Source organism: Metopolophium dirhodum, chromosome 1 (genome assembly GCF_019925205.1).
Source record: "Metopolophium dirhodum isolate CAU chromosome 1, ASM1992520v1, whole genome shotgun sequence".
NCBI lineage: Eukaryota > Metazoa > Arthropoda > Insecta > Hemiptera > Aphididae > Metopolophium > Metopolophium dirhodum.
In genome coordinates this window covers 131365481-131382565 of record NC_083560.1, presented here as the reverse complement: position 1 = coordinate 131382565, position 17085 = coordinate 131365481, and the positions used below count along the sequence as shown (strand labels likewise).

The window sequence follows — 17085 nt, the reverse complement described above, 5'->3', positions numbered from 1 at the left end:
TGATTGACCATAAATATTGACCAATAGTGATGACTCTAATATATATTCTGAGGCCAACAAATGTATTGAAATTTTTAAAAAAATATAAGAAAATAATTGTAGTTCAAAAATAACATAAAAAACCAAAACAATAGGTAAACTAAGAGCCTTGTATTAAATTTTCACGCTTTTTACCCAAATAATAAAATTTTAATTACGTTTAAAGAAAAAAAAAACGAAAAAAATGGAAACTGGAGACCAGGTCTAGTTGTAACACTTTTAATATTTGTGGCTGTATCTTAGAAAATAATATTCACTATCAGGTTTTTCTTATACCAATAGATAGAGAATGTTGTCTTGTTTCATAATATGCTTTGTAGACCCTTAGTAATAAACACATAAATTAATATAAAGTTGAATATCTTAATTTTTTTTGCTACATTTTACTCCGGTAGTGAGGTAAGTTGTAACACACAAATATATTGTTTAATTTCTATATATATCCAAAAAAACATTTCTGTTAGAATAATAATCATATAAATTATTTAAAATAAAATAGTTCTGTCATGTGTAGTAGTTTTTACACTTAAGTAAGTATTATTAATAACAGCAGTAAAAATAATAATAATAATAAACATATTAAAAATTAATAAACAATAAATAAATTATAATAAAATCACTTTTCGGTATTAAGTTAGAGGAACCTTCATTGCTTAGTAATAATAAAAAAACATAGGTAATTAGGTATTAAAATTGTTCAGTCTTTTAGTAACAGTTATCACACATATACAACAGACTCTTAAATTCTCTTGGACAGTCTACATGAGTACATAGCTTACACTTACTACACTCAATCTACTGTTCGTTTGGCTTACTGGAACTGAAAGTTTCCATGCACACTAAACAAAATGTCTCTTGCTCATCTGAACTATAATTGTTTTCGTTAGACATTTTAGCTTTTTTTAGTTTTGTAGTTTTGGCTTTCTGTTTTTGCGTTGATTCAAAAAAGTGTCTTTTAGCAGTTTTTGCTTTAAATTTTTTTTTATTTCGTCCTTTTCTGGTATATCGGTCAACACAGCACTATTGCCTTTTTGTCTACCTTTTTTGTTTTTTCACTAAATTTGTAGAATGAAAGTGTTAGTTTTATTTGCATTTAACAGTTAATAAGATAATAACTGATTTTATTCAATACAATTTTTATTTTTAGTTTAGTTATATAATTATTGTTAGTTATAAATACTTAAATTTAGTAAGACAAGCATACCCAATTAATTACAAAGAAAAATAGTAATAATAATAATACAAAATAAAATCTTTAAGTAAATATAAATGAGACATACAATTTTTACTTTGCATTATAACAAAAGAAATGAAAAATCATTAAATATAACTAAAAGATTAGTCTAAGCACAGAAATACTTATATTAAATTAAAGCATAAATCAATATAAAATAATGCATAATATGTTTACCTTTCAGTGAAATTAAAATTGGTAAATAGTATACGTAGTTTTGAATTTTATTTACTTTGGTATTAAATTACAATTTCAAACAAATTTCTTTTATACAATCTAATAATATTAACAATAGTTTAGGAAATATTTGTAACATTTAATAGGTTAACACTATAATTTATAAAAACAATAAAAAGTCTATACAAATATCAGTTATAAAATATATACATATATAAACAATATATGTAAATTATATACTATATATACTATATAAGTAATATGAATGCTTATAATCCTACTATTGCTTTTCCACATGTCCCCAAGTATATTTTTCAAGTTCTATCAATGAATCAAAACCTCCATCGCAATGTACACATATAAATTGTTTACGTAAGTTATTAGTAATAATTGGTAATTCATTTAGTTTTTTTATACAAGCGTCTAAATGTTTGAGTGGTGTTGTACGTTTAGTTAATGTGCAATTGCACAAAAGCCGTATAAAGATGACTTTTTTCAGAATCACATTTTAGATATAGATGTTTGGAGGTCATGTTAGCCCATAAAGCAAATATACAAATAAATAAAAATTAGTTTCATTTTCATATCTAAAAAATACAAAAATATTTACTATTAATAAGAACTAGTTGAAATGTATTGATGTTTTATACTTACAGGCAATAATTACACTTAAAGAAGTCAATAGTATTAGGTTCTATAGCCTCGTGCATAGGCGGACCAAGAGTTTTACATTTGAGTGTGCCCGGCCTTTTTTTCTACTTGTTTTTTTATAATACAGAGCTGAAGCTATAGACAAATTAACCCGCAACATGAATTATTTTTAGCTTATAAATGTTTTCCATAGGACGGTATATAAAATAAACTAAAGTTAATATATTTTAAGTATCCGACCATTGTTCTCTAACCGATACTATGTATAACATAATATTTACGTATATGGCTATTGGCTGATACAATAATATACAATATTACTATATTTAATATGTAAGTAGGCATTACCTACTTATGATCATTTATTGTTTAATTGTATAATACATTAATTTATAAATTATTATTTTATATTTATTACTAAATAAACTGAAACAACACTTGTATAATTTATTTATGATACAAATTTATTTTACTAATTTATATTTTATAATAATAATTGCCTTTGAAATGGCACAGAACTTTTAAATTCTTCTACATTGACCGTTAATTCCTGTTTGACATAGAGGTTGTTACTTGTTTTACACAAAGTTAACGATAATATAAATTATGGTGTCTGTGAGTCGTTCGAATCACGACATCACGTTAAATGAAATACCAAACTTGAAACTACCAAAGTATTATTTCTTAACTATCGATATCACGCGGTGTCGGTTTCTGAGAAAAGGCAATATTTTTTCGCTGAAAATAGTTATCACTGTCTGGAGTCCACTACTATAATTATACCGAAGTTTTCGTGTCAATGACAATAACATTGAATATAGTTTAAGAAATACTAATAGACGATAAACAAATACGTTGAGGTGATTTAAAGTCTAAACACCCAGGCTTCATTAACAGTGTAAAATAACAATTGGTAAAAATACATGCAATTTATTATTATTTTAGAGAATTATTCTGAACACTTGAAGTTTTACTAATAAAAAACCGAAATTCCATTAATGTGTATGTATATTATTAAATGTTATTAATTTTTTTTTACATTTCGTAGTTCCACCTATGGCCTCGTGTCCTATATAGCATTAAATACTTTCAACAAATGTGTTCTTTTGGCCAATTCATGGACTACTGATTTTTTTATATTTTGATGTTACGCAAAGTTTCGAATAATTCAAAAAAGATAACTGTTGAGTACAAGCCGTATTTCCTGCATTAGAAACAATATCCACATGTTTATGTATAGACTCGAGCAGCGAGGAATGCATTTTAACTTCATGTGTTTGCGTTAATCTGGATTTAGAAGAAACGTATCACAAATTGGACATTGAAACATTGGTAATGAAATATTATTTAGAATAATCTTCCAACTGCCATCACTGTCCTCTATGTGTTTTCATAGTTTACATAAATCAGATCTGAAAAAAAAAGCGGATAAGTGGATGTCGCACTGCTGTACAGTAGGTTACAAGTGGGTTAATGTATAATGGGATGCATTCAATTTGAATTCAATGATATAATATCATTGTATAAGAAAAACGATTCTGAGCGGAGACGGTTTGTCAGTCTGGATATTTTATATTTTAGATTCTGAGTGGAACGATGAATGTATTGATTATTATGTTATTATTATTTTTTTTATTTTTGTGTCTCTCGTCACGGTTTGGGGCATTTACTGCTTATTTATTGATTTTCTTCAACAGTATCTTGTTCGATGGGAAAGTGAATCTAGTTGGTGAATCTATTCAGGAGGTCAAATTTTAAAATTCCCAATAGTTTTCAAAAGCGCCGGGAAAAACAGCATAAAAATTATGGAAAAAAGGAAACTGTTACGCAAAATCGGTTTTCCACAAAATCGATTTTGGTTTTTGGTGTAACTCTAAAACAAATGAACGTATTTACATGAAATTTTCACTGGTCGTTTATATTTGCATTTTCTATACACGATAACATTTTCAAAATATTTTGATTTGTTTTGAACTGTTTAAGAACATTTTCTGTTTCCAATTTTATTAGTCTTTTTTTCTATGAATATCAAACTTTATTTGAGCAAATTATTTTGAGTTGAGAATTTATAAAAAATTTTTTTTTTAAATCTAAGATTTGAAAATGTAATACAAGATTCCTCATAAGTTTGTCTACCTTTATCGAAAAAAAAATGTCTACAAGCAAATAAAATTAAAGTTTTATGAGTGTTTGAAATTCATATTTTTACAATATTGGATATTCACTCGATTGCTCATGTAGCGGTTTTGTTATTTTATTGTTATTCAAAAACGAATAACTGTAGGTACATGCAAATTTTACGGTATGTCTATAATTTTATTTTTTATACACCATTCAATTTTTTAAATATTTTGACTAAAAATACATAGTCACCGTTTTTTTTTATAAGCATTTAAGTTCGAATTTTGACAAAATTTATCAAATTTAAAATTTAATAATTATTTTGTAGTTAAAAATTTATAAAATGTTCAATTTTTATAGCTAAGGATTGAAAATTTAAAACAAGGTTCCACGTAAATGGGTAAATATATAAATTACTTTATTCACAATAATATCATCAAATATACTTAGTAATATCATAAGCTGACTGACCGTTTTCGCTCAGAATCGTTTTTCCTATATAATGATATTATATCATTGAATTCAAATTTAACACCATCCATTACAGTGACCCACTTGTAACCTTCTGTACAGCAGAGCGAGCGACATCCACTTGCCCACCTTTTTATTGTTTATTATAGCCTAGTTGAATTAATATTATAATATTATTATATTTTATTCGTTGCTATGGTAATAAACAAAGTGTTCAAAATTAAATCACATTTTTAACGGTTTTTCGTAATTTGTCGATAGTTTTTCCCGTAGCATTAAATAACTATAATTTTTCTCGTGTAAATGTGTAATGCTTTAGATCGTAGAATCGTGGAGGTAGAACGAACAGAATTCCTACTGTTGGGGACTATTTGGTAATTTGTAACTATGTACCGATGGAACGAACAAAAGGATTACAGGAGTTCCGCTTATCACTGTCTAGTCGTTGTTTTCGTAGTTTTCGTGACAGAATATTATTTTTTTTTAATGTGGTGTTTGTCTGGCTAAATAATAAATGGACGCTTTTCAAAAATTAATTTTAATAATACAAATAATATCTCATCAAATTTGTGACTGTGAAATCAAAAAGTTATGTTTTTCTTGGTACAGTACTCGGTGAGATTGCAGTAGACATATTATGTATGTATTAGTATTATACTTAAAGCATACTATACCTTAAAAAATACGACACGCGATACCTAACCACCAAAAAATTCTATGGATGACTGCATTAACTACCACGAGAAAACTTACACCTCAAAACACAATCATCGGTCTATAGGAAACCGGAACACAGGTGTCGTATACCTACATTCCAAGACTGAGTGACGGAGGCTACCCACGTTTATTGATCGAGTTCTCTTTTCTAAGTTCCAACTGCATACAATACAGATAACTGTCTACTGATAAGGCTAACTTTAATATCCGACCTTTTAAATTGGTCTTGGTGGTTGCACTTTTATATTAATTATTTTAACTTTATTTTTAAAAATGCATAAGTGTATAATGTGCTTCAATACATCCAATAACACCAAGGTCAATTGTCCAGGAGTTATTAATCATGAGTGAGTATCAATTGGTTCTAAAAATTTACTCGCTCAAACTGTTGTGAAAAAACTGCACATGGATTTTTGAAAATCATTATCCTGGTGCGGGATACTGTGAAATAATTTTGAACCGGTTTAGCCTAATAATTTCTACTTTGTGTTTATTTTCTTAACCTAACATTAGCAATTTATTGCGTATTCATTGATATTTGTTTTAATATAGAATTCCCAAGAATGAATACATGAGAAGAAAATGTCTTAAACTTTTTGGAATTGTTCGTTCTCACGATTGGCAACATATATGCAGTGATCATTGTTCAGAAGAAAACTATAAGCCAGGAAAAAAACCGATTTTTTTTTCCAAATACTAATCTCCAACCTTATGATCAAAATGGTTTTCCTTTTAAGTAGGTAATACTTCTGGATCTATAATTTAATTTTTAATTTTCAATAGTATTTTTATTTTTATAGTTATGCTACTCAAAGTAATTATGTGGAAACTGGAAATAACGTAATATTAGTATATTACCAATGGAACAAAATATTATAAAGTGAGTTAATGAAAATTGTATTTGACTAGATTTTGTTTTTACAATTATTTGAAAATCTAGAAATTTGGCTTATTATGATGAAAGTGATAGCATAGAATCTGAATTATACAGGTAGGAACATATTGGAAATGCTGCTGTAAATAATTTTGCATCACCAAGACGGTCATCTGGACTTACTAGAAACAATTAGGATATGATTAATAAAAATATGCCAGTCAGTAAAAAAGTATTAATATTTTTAATAAACACAGTCAATACAGTCTGATATCTTTATCTTTTTTATGATTTTCCATGCTTTCTTTATTGAATATGTAGGGACTTGGTCTTCAACGTCTTGGTTTCTCTTCTTTAGTAATTTAGTGCATCTAATTAGACATCAGTAATATTCTTGTCCACTTATATTTATAAAATATTTAGTAGTTTGACCACCAATGTGTGTACTCTTTTTGGAAAACTCTCGGGGTATATTTTTTAGCTACTACTAGTGTATTGTACTAGTGTATAGCTGGATTATCAAGTGTTCTATAGTAGTGAGTGGTATTCTGTTTCTATGTTATTCACAACCAGTACTCTGTAGTTCATTATTTTGGTTACATAGACATGGAAGGTTCCAAACCCTCTAGTTTCTACAAAAAATAGTCTTTAGACTATCCTAAATATATAGACTCAATACAAACTAGACTATTGAATGTTATATCACTAAAATATGTATTTAGCTCATATTATATTTTAATTTGCAACCTAGCTGTTTCTATTATTAATATATTCTTTTAATATGAATTATGTGTTTACATTTTAAAGGACCATACTTTAGGATCTGGATTACGATGTTCCATTAAAAGCTGCTTTAACAGACTCGATTGTTTCAACTTTCAAGACTACTGAATTAAAGAACTAATTAAAACCAGGCACGGTTCCATCATTATTTTTAGATAATGGGAAGAAAAAAATTAATTATTAGCATTTTATTATTATAGTAAGGTAAATACAAGGTTTTATTTTGCTATATAATGTAATAACTTTTAACTTTTTTTTAAAAAAGAAAAAATGAACAATATTATAAACTTCTTACAGTTTAATATAAGAAAGAAGGTTTTATTAATAAATTAGAATAAAGCAAACCCATGCAGTAAAAACACTAGTTCATAACCATAATTCCCTTTTCTTTATATTAATATATATATATTTTTAATAATGTTAAGTTGCAATTGCAATATGTAATTATTGATTAAAACATTTTGATTTTAATTAATTCCATATTAATTTTCAAAAATCTATCCTTAATGACCACGGAAAATATAAAACTTACTTATATTTGTAGGATAAACATGCTTAAAATAGTAATTTTTCTTCAAGATAATGACTTGGGAATGTTCTTTTAAATAATCTTTCTCTAATGTTATATTTATTTTTTAAAATAAAATTGTATTATGTTGATTTAGTATTATAAATTACAACAAAATAACTAAAATCGTTATTTTAATTTTAATTTTAATTCGTTTCTATGGTGATAGACAAAGCGTTGAAAATTAAAATCCCATTTTTAACGTTTTTTTGTAATTTTTCGGTGTTTCTACCTGTGGCAATAAATAACTATTGAGAAAATCGAAAAATGACCTCTTTAAAGTACTGTTACAAGTCGGTTGACCGTAGCCTCGTACTTGTGGAGTTTGTATATAGATTTAGTAAATAAAGTAACAAACACACGTTCAAATATTCAATTAATAAAGTTTATTGCGTTCTGAACATGTACAGTCAATGGCACTATCTCCATTCTCCACTGCCTGTCTTACAATCTTAACGTTCCTTATATCTAAACTTCTGTAGGACAATCCCTCCTATATAAAAAGTGCTTACTCGCAGTTTCGGGATTGTACCTGTTTACACTAATTTACAATAATCATTTCATTTCATAATTCTAAATGTTTTATAAATACTACATTTCTAATTTGTTTACTAACTGCTACATCCTTACTTACTTCCTATGTTTAATAATACCAAATCATAACACTCCCCTTGTTGAATGAAAGCTCATGTCCTCATGAGTCAATTTTCTTATTACATTCTTTTTTCCTCATAAAAATAAATATTTTATACATTCATAAATCATTATATAATTACATCTTAAATCTACTTAATTTCTACGCATTGTATGTCGTCTACTGATTTTGTATTGACCAATGCTTTTATATAACTCATTGACACTTTATTTTGTTTGTACAGTTTAAAACTTATTTTACTTATTACAATTATTAACACTAATATACCTATACCTATTCCTACTGTTACGTATGTTATATTAGATACAGTTACATATTCTATACTATCATCTATTTGTGACTGTAATAATAAATCTAATTGTTTTGCGTTATTTGCTAATGAATGAAAATCGGGATAATATGAATTATTTATTTTTGGGAAATCATCCTGTATCCTATTAGTTTGATATTGTTTCATATTAGCCGTTATGTTCACTCTCGGAATGAAATCATACGATGTTTTTGTTACTATTGATCTGGTGGGGGTTAGCTCATACTCTTTTTTGTGATTCTGTGGTAACCTATATGGTTTAATATAAATTGGTTGAATATCAGGTGTTGTTCTAATTCTATGTTGTATTGCTGATGTCCCGTCCAACCTGTCACCTTCTAATAAAAAAACATCTGAATACTGATTAAATATATCTTTTAATGATTGGTACTCCTCCTTATTGAGATGCTGCAATCTTAACGACTGCTCCAATAACTGTAACCGATTTTCATTACTCCGACTTCCTATAGTTTTAGTACACACTTGTATGTTCGCTTCTTCAAATTTTTCATATAATAAATTATTCAAATCTACTGGCTGTAACTTAATAGAATTTTCATTTTGATTGACAATTTTTGTTAACACCTGCCGATTTTTCACTTTAGTAATTACATTACCAAATTGAACTCGATTTTGCAATACTTGTGAATATATAATCACTGTATCATTTTCCTTTATTTGATTATCTGTAATTTTTACTGGAATGATAATTTCCGATCTCGGTGGTACTACTGCAATGTCTAAATTATCTACATGCGGAATGTCTTGATTTACCACTGTAAAATTGTCTTCAGTAAGTGTTGACGTTATCTCATTTTTTGAATAATCAATTGCTATCTTGTTATCCTCTAAAAACTCCTTACCTAAAATCCCATCATGAGGTATTGGAAAATTATTATTAACAACTTGAAACCTTACTTGTCTTTTTTCTTCTCCAAAATTTATCATTATATTTACTGACCCAATTGCGTTCACAAAATATTCATTAATCCCTTTTAATCGATATAAAATTCTTTCGTTAACTTTTACGTCATCTTTTAATGACAATAATTTTACTATATTTACTTCGCTCCCTGTGTCAAGTAAAAATCTTGATTCCTGATTAACGAATTCCGTAGCCTGACATATAATGTGATCCTTAAAAAGTTGAGCCTTTAATTTAAATGCTCTTGAAATGTTACAGCTGTTGCTTTGATTTCCTGGACCGATCGTTCGCCGTTCTGAATCGACCCTGTCTCGTTTCCCGAAGTTGATGGTTCTGACATTGAACTTGAATTTGCCTGACTAGCTCTTTTCTCATTGTTGTATTTTAATTTCCTGCATACTCCAATTTCATGACCTAGTTTCTTACAATATTTACAAACAATTGTCTTGTTATTAATCGCACTATTACTTTCTGCAGTTTGCCGATGAATATTTGCTGACCAATTGTTTGGTTTTGAATTTTGCCCAGTATTCGTAACCCCGTTCTTTTGATTCTCTTGTGGCTGTTTTATAAACTGATGATTTGATCTTGACCTACATACCTTGGCCATGTGACCTACTTTGCCACAGTTGAAACATGTAATTTTCGCTGTATTTTGCTTCGGCATTTTTGATTGTGTTTCCTTATCTGATTTGTATGACGTTTCCTCCTGTTGAGCCACCGCAAATGCTTCCTCTATTGTACTCGGACGACTTGCCTTTACTAACATTTTTATAGGTTGTCTTAGTTCTTCAATGAAAATACTTAATGTTTGAGTTTTTAAAATTCCCTATATGACTTCTGCCACTGCTGCAGTTTTATCTTTGGTTTGAACATTCAACGTCAAATGAAATAGCTTTTCTAACCGGCTATAAAATGTACTAATTTCTTCATCATATTTCTGACGAGTTGTGGTCAATTCTAACATCAAATGTGTGGAAGTATGTTGTGGTTCAAAACAATTTTTTAACTGTGTTTTCAATTCTTCCCATGAATTTATTTTTTTAAATCGGACAACCTGAGCTGCTTTTGCTGTTAAATTTGCAACTATTGCCCCTAATATTATGGGTTTTAACTCCTCACTAATGCATGAAAAAGCAAATTCTGATGACTTTATGAAATTATGTAAGCCTTCAGAGTCTTGTTTGTCAAACTTTGGTAATATTCGAAATGCTGCCTCTAAAGAAGTAATTACACTCATATTTACTAATTCAGTACTTGATTGACTCAAATTTGGTACAAAACTGTATGATTCAGTACTACTATCAAAAGAAATATCTTCCTTAACAATGTTTGAACTTAATTCTGCTGGTACTCCTAACCGTCTACGCTGTATTGGCAAATGTAATGTGTTTCTACCGGTGTCAGGATTTTGAAGTCCTAATAAAGTACTCTGATTCTGCACTGTATTTTCTACTTGGTTACTAACGCTATCCCTACCTAATGTCGTTTGACTTGCCCTACTATCATCTGAATCAAATGACCTATCTGGGACAAATGTTTTGTCTTCACTATCGCTCTGTGTTACGCTACTAGTACTACCACTATCGTCGCTCATTAATTAAATATAAATAGAAAAATATAGATATGCTTACAATACAATATATAAAAATAACAAACTTACAATACCAATAAATTTAACATTATCGAAGTTGTTTCTCTGTTGACTTGAAAAAGTTGAATGCTGAATTTGTTTGGAATGCTCTGTAATTGACTGGAATGCTTTGTAGTTGACTGGAATGCTCTGTAGTTGACTGGAATGCTTTGTAGTCGAATGAAAATGCTCTGTAGTTGAATGAAATGCTCTGTACTTGAGTGGAATGATCCGTAGTTGACTGGAATTATGCACCTTGACTGGTTCAATAACAATTTAACTCACCCTGATTGAATGAACGCGCCTCGTTTGAATTAATGGTTCTTTTGATCCGCTGCCACCAATGTTACAAGTCGGTTGACCGTAGCCTCGTACTTGTGGAGTTTGTATATAGATTTAGTAAATAAAGTAACAAACACACGTTCAAATATTCAATTAATAAAGTTTATTGCGTTCTGAACATGTACAGTCAATGGCACTATCTCCATTCTCCACTGCCTGTCTTACAATCTTAACGTTCCTTATATCTAAACTTCTGTAGGACAATCCCTCCTATATAAAAAGTGCTTACTCGCAGTTTCGGGATTGTACCTGTTTACACTAATTTACAATAATCATTTCATTTCATAATTCTAAATGTTTTATAAATACTACATTTCTAATTTGTTTACTAACTGCTACATCCTTACTTACTTCCTATGTTTAATAATACCAAATCATAACAGTACCATCTTGATCCAATTTGCTAAAAGATGAGATACTATATGTTGAAATCAAAGCATTCCTTCTGGTATAAATTTTGTATACAGGATAAAAAAAAAAAATAAAACACCATTGTAAAACCACTAGATCTCTCACTCCGCTCAGAATCTAAAAAAAAATATTTATTATATTTACTTTTTTTTCACTATAATTTTTTTAATTTGTTTACTTTTTTAGTGATAACAACATTTTTAGTTCCATATTCTAAAGCAGAATGTTTTTTGAAGTACTTAGATGCATTAAAATCAAATTTTGTACGTGTAGTTTATGATTTATAATTACAGTGCATATTTGTATGCACCTGCATATTTATTCTGGTTGATCGTATGGTATGCTAAGTGGGTACAGAATTTGTTTCATAACATTAACATTTTAACTATGAAACTTTTATGGTGAATATTTAGCATATTTCGGCATTTATAGTTTTGATTAATAACAAAATAAATTAATACGTTTACTCGTAGGTGTAAATGGTTTTCCCAGGGAATTAATTTTTTTCTTATAGATTAAAACTACCGAAAAAACACAAATTATTATTTAGGTAGGTACCTACCTAAGTAAATTTCTTTTAGGAAACATTTTTGATGTTAAGAGGACGCAACACAAACATTTCAACATTTGTTGTCTCCGTCTTACAAGTGCGTAAGATAGCAAATTAACACTTAGGGGATAACGTTTAGCTCTGTTTGTTTAAAAATTAGAGTGAATCGACCTATTATAAAACTTGATGGTAAGAACATTTTCTGTGTTCGTATCGTGTTATTTCTTTTACGAATATACAGTATTTAAGTGAGTTATGAGCATTTTTAATTTATGTTATATTATGTACGCATAATTTGTTAAACAATTGAACTATCGTAAACTATTTTAAGAACATATTATCTGTGTTCGTATGTTGGTTACACAGATAATATGTTCTTACCATCAAGTTTCATAATAGGTGGATTTACTCTAATTTTTAAACTAACAGAGCTAAATGTTACCTGCTGTGCTTAAATTTGTAATATGTTATGTACTTGTAGGACGAAGACAACAAATGTCCGTGTAGCATCCTCTTAATTGATTCCTATTTTTCTTATAGATTAAAACTACCTACAAAATACAGATATTTTAAAGAAAAGTATTAATAGTAGGCAGTAGCGTTCCATAATTTTAAATTAAACATTCAGAAAATAAATAAATTTTTAAGTGCATATTTGAACATTTTAATGCATAATATATATTAATATATTTATGCATTTTAAAGATTTTTTAGCACTTTTATAGTTTGTTATTAATGCATACAAATCCGTGCTTCAGTTATAAGTATTTAAAACTTCAACGAATGAATGTGGAAACACTATATAATATTATGCCTATCTAATTCAAAATGTATGTTTTAACTCAAAAGGTTAAAAAAAACCTAAAATGGCTTAAGATAAAAAATGTTGTTTTGTAACGAGTTAATATTATATAAATACATTTTTTTTAAAAACATTTATTTTCTGAAAGAACGAGTGTCTTAAATTAAATGAAAGACCCTGTATATTAGTTACTTATTAAAATAGTTTATATCTTAATTATATTTTATTTTATAGATTGCTGAAAAGACTGAAATTGTATTAAAACTAAGAAGAAAAATGGCAGAAATTAAAAGAAATCGTCAACTTAGACTCTCATTAAAACCATCAGGAATTTCAAATATTATGAAGTCATTAATCACTAATTTTTTTTTTTTTTTATTGGTCTTGAAATCTATACAATTTCTGCTTCGACAACTTGGTCATTAGCATGTTACTATAAATAATAGATACATAATATTTATAGTGGGTAACAGATCAAAGAATTAAAAAAAAAAAGATAGAAACAGTTTTAGATTAGTTTGTTTGGTAATTTGTACATTGAAAAGGGGTTGACTAGAGTAGCTTGAGTAATTTGGTTGTCTTGAAGAATTCGATGGTGTTGATCTAATTGTCAGGATTTGGGCCTAGACTTGCTCCAATTTGGTAGCTTATATTGAGCTTCTTTCTTTGTTGTATGTAAATTCTACATTCTTCGAATATGTGTTTTATTGTGATTGTTGTGCCACATGATTGACATATTGGTGGGTCTCCTTTGTTCATTAGGTACTCATGAGTTAGTCTTGTGTGGCTAATTCTGGCCCTATTTAGTTTTTTTTCATTTGTGATACTAATATTGGGATTTCTTCTCCCTCTTTGGACAGTTTGTTTAACTTGGTTTAATTTGGTGTTTTGGATGTTCCATATATTTTGCCATAGTATAGTGGTGTCTTGTTGAATTTGTTTTCAGAGTATGATGAAATGTTGATATATTGTGAATTCGGTGGACTGATTACTAATTTAGCTTGTTTATCTGCCCTTTTGTTGCCGATTATTCCAATGTGTCCAGATTAAGATTATATTGTTGTTCTTTTGGTTTGCTTCTTCTAGTCTAATCTGAATTTGAATTGCTATATCGCTCGGATTGAATTTATTTTTACACTAATTAGTGTACTTAACGAGTGGCTTAGAATGATATGTTTTTGGTTTTCCTTTTTGTTTATGTATTTTATGGCTAGCAATATAGCAAGTGCTTCGGCTGTATATATGGAACATGTCGATGGTAGTTTGAATGATGTCTGTGAATTGTTTTTTATTATGGCTATTCCTACCCCTTCGTCACTTTTGGAGGCATCTGTATATAGTTCTTGAAATTCATTTTGGTTCTCTAGAGTATTTTTCAGAAGGTTTTTGTATATAAGTGGAGGCGTGTTTTCTTTACGTAGAGTATTCAACTCTGTGTTTATTTTATATATGCTTGTCCATGGAGGACAAATTCTTTTTTCTTTTTTTATTATTTGTGGAATCTTGGTGTAGTTTTTATTATTTTGTAGTTCAAGGGTTTTGTTGCTAGTTGATGCTGGGTTATTTGTTAATCTGGTTAATCTCGCAGTGTATAGAAGTGTCAACTCTGTTCTTTTTAGGTCTGGTGTTGGTTCTCTCGCTATATTATGAATACTTTTAATTTGGCTGCGTTTGGCCCCTATAGCCATTCGTATCCCCGTGTTGTGGTTTGAGTCTATATATTTTATTAATGTGTTTGTGGCAGTGTTATAAAGAAATGAACTGTAATATAATTTTGCTTGGATTGTTGATTTAAATATTTTGATCAATGTTTCTGTTTCACATCCTCAATTTGTGTGCGATAATAGTTTTATTAAATTAAGCGCTTTATTTGTAGATACTTTCAATGATTTTATGTGCTGCGACCACGTGAGCCTAGAATCGAATGTGATACCCAATATTTTTATACATGTTTTGTTGGGTATATTTTTATTATTCATTTTAATATTTAGTTCTCCTACATTTGATTTCCTAGTAAAGGTTATGCTCTTTGATTTTTCTATTGAAAAACTGAATCTTGTTTTTGCTGATCATTTTTCTAGGTGATTTGCTGTTGCTTGTAGGTGGTGGTATTTAAGTGTTTTGATATTTTTACTTCTACAGGAGAAATTAGCATCATCTGCAAATATGTTGGCTTTTATCGGAAATTTACAATGTTTATTAATTTTGTTAATTGCCTCTAAAAATAGTGTAACTGAAAGTGCGGATCCTTGTGGTACGCCATTTTCCTGTGTAAAGGTATCAGAGATATGGTTTGATGTTTTGACTTGGAATGTTCTATTTTTTAGGAAGTTCGTTATAAAATTTAGCATATTACCTTGGCATATGACTTTATTTGGCTTAGAAAGAATGTAGTGTCTCCAGGTGACGTCATATGCTTTTGAAATGTCTATACTGAGTAAACCTAAGATTTGTTTATTTTAAAGAGCTTTCTGAGCTTCTTCCTTTATTGCGATGAGGTTGTTGTATGTGAAGCGATTTTTTCTAAAGCCACTTTGGAACGGTGTTAGGTAATTAATTTTTTCTAGATACCAAATAAGTAAAATTTTACAATTTTTTCTATGACCTATGGTGTTTAATAATGTGATTGGCCGATAACTTTCTGTGTTGAATCTACATTTTCCTGGTTTGTTAATAGGGATGACTATGCCTTTTTTCCATGTTCAGGTGAAGGTACCGTTACATCTAATGGTGTTGTATATTTTTTCGAGTAAGATTTGACTTTTTGGACCAAAATATTGTATAAAAATAAATGGAATCCCATCAAGCCCTGGGCTTAGATTTTTACATTTTTTTAGTGTGTATGCTATTTTTTCCCTTGTTATCTTTAAACTAATTTGAAGTTGATTTTCATTGTTGTGGTCAACGATATTAATGATAGGTGTATTTTCTTTTATGTGTTTGAGATTGATAAAGTTTGGACTGTATGATGTGTCATTACTGTTTGAATGGAAGTACTGTCCTAATTTGTTAGAAATTTCATTTGGATTTGTTATTAGTTTATTGTTGATTTCATCAATTAGGTTTATTTTATAGTTACGTTTAAGTCCTTTAAGAGAGTGTATTTTATTCCATATGAGTTTGGTATCTGCCTTTTCGTTTATATTATTGATGAAGGATTCCCATGACTTTTTTTTACTTGATTTAATTATATATTTAGTCGCTGCCCTATGTTTTTTTAAATTAATATAATCACTTTGGTTTTTTGTTTTTTTGAATTTATTGAGGCCTTTATTTTTAGTTTTTATTAAACTAAAAATAATTGATTAGCCTCGTTCCACCAGGGTACCTTTGGTTTTTTCCCCTTATTCTTATTTTTTCCTATCGTAAGTTCAGCTGTTTTTATTATTGCGTCCGTGAATAATTTTGTTAGACTGTCTATGTTTAATGAGTCTATATTTTGTATGTTGTCCACTTCCAGTTCTAGTGTCTCTGTGTATCTGGCCCAATTTGGGTCTTTTAAGTTCCACCTCTCTATTGATTCATTGTTTATTGCGTTGTATGCCCTAGATAAAATTTGAAATATTATAGGAAAATGGTCACTGCTATTTAGGTTTGGCGTTATGTTCCAATCGATCCGTTGTGCTAATGATGTGCTAGCGAAAGATAGGTCAATGTTTGATAAGTTGCCATTTATTGGATTTAATCTTGTGGGTTCTGTGTTATTTAATAATATTATGTTGTTATTTTCCAGGATTTTTTCTATGACTTTACCTCTTTGATCAGTGTTTTTTGGAACCCCATATTACGTTGTGACTATTAAAATCTCCTAGAATTATAAAT

At 28.8% G+C, this 17085-nt stretch overlaps 2 pseudogenes; one reads left to right on the top strand and one right to left on the bottom strand.

Annotated features, from left to right (window-relative positions):
• Positions 1-1730: 1730 nt before the first annotated feature.
• Positions 1731-3431, bottom strand: LOC132953797 (uncharacterized; annotated as a pseudogene).
• A 1562-nt stretch (positions 3432-4993) lies between these two features.
• Positions 4994-16579, top strand: LOC132934260 (uncharacterized; annotated as a pseudogene).
• The last annotated feature ends 506 nt before the right edge of the window (positions 16580-17085 follow it).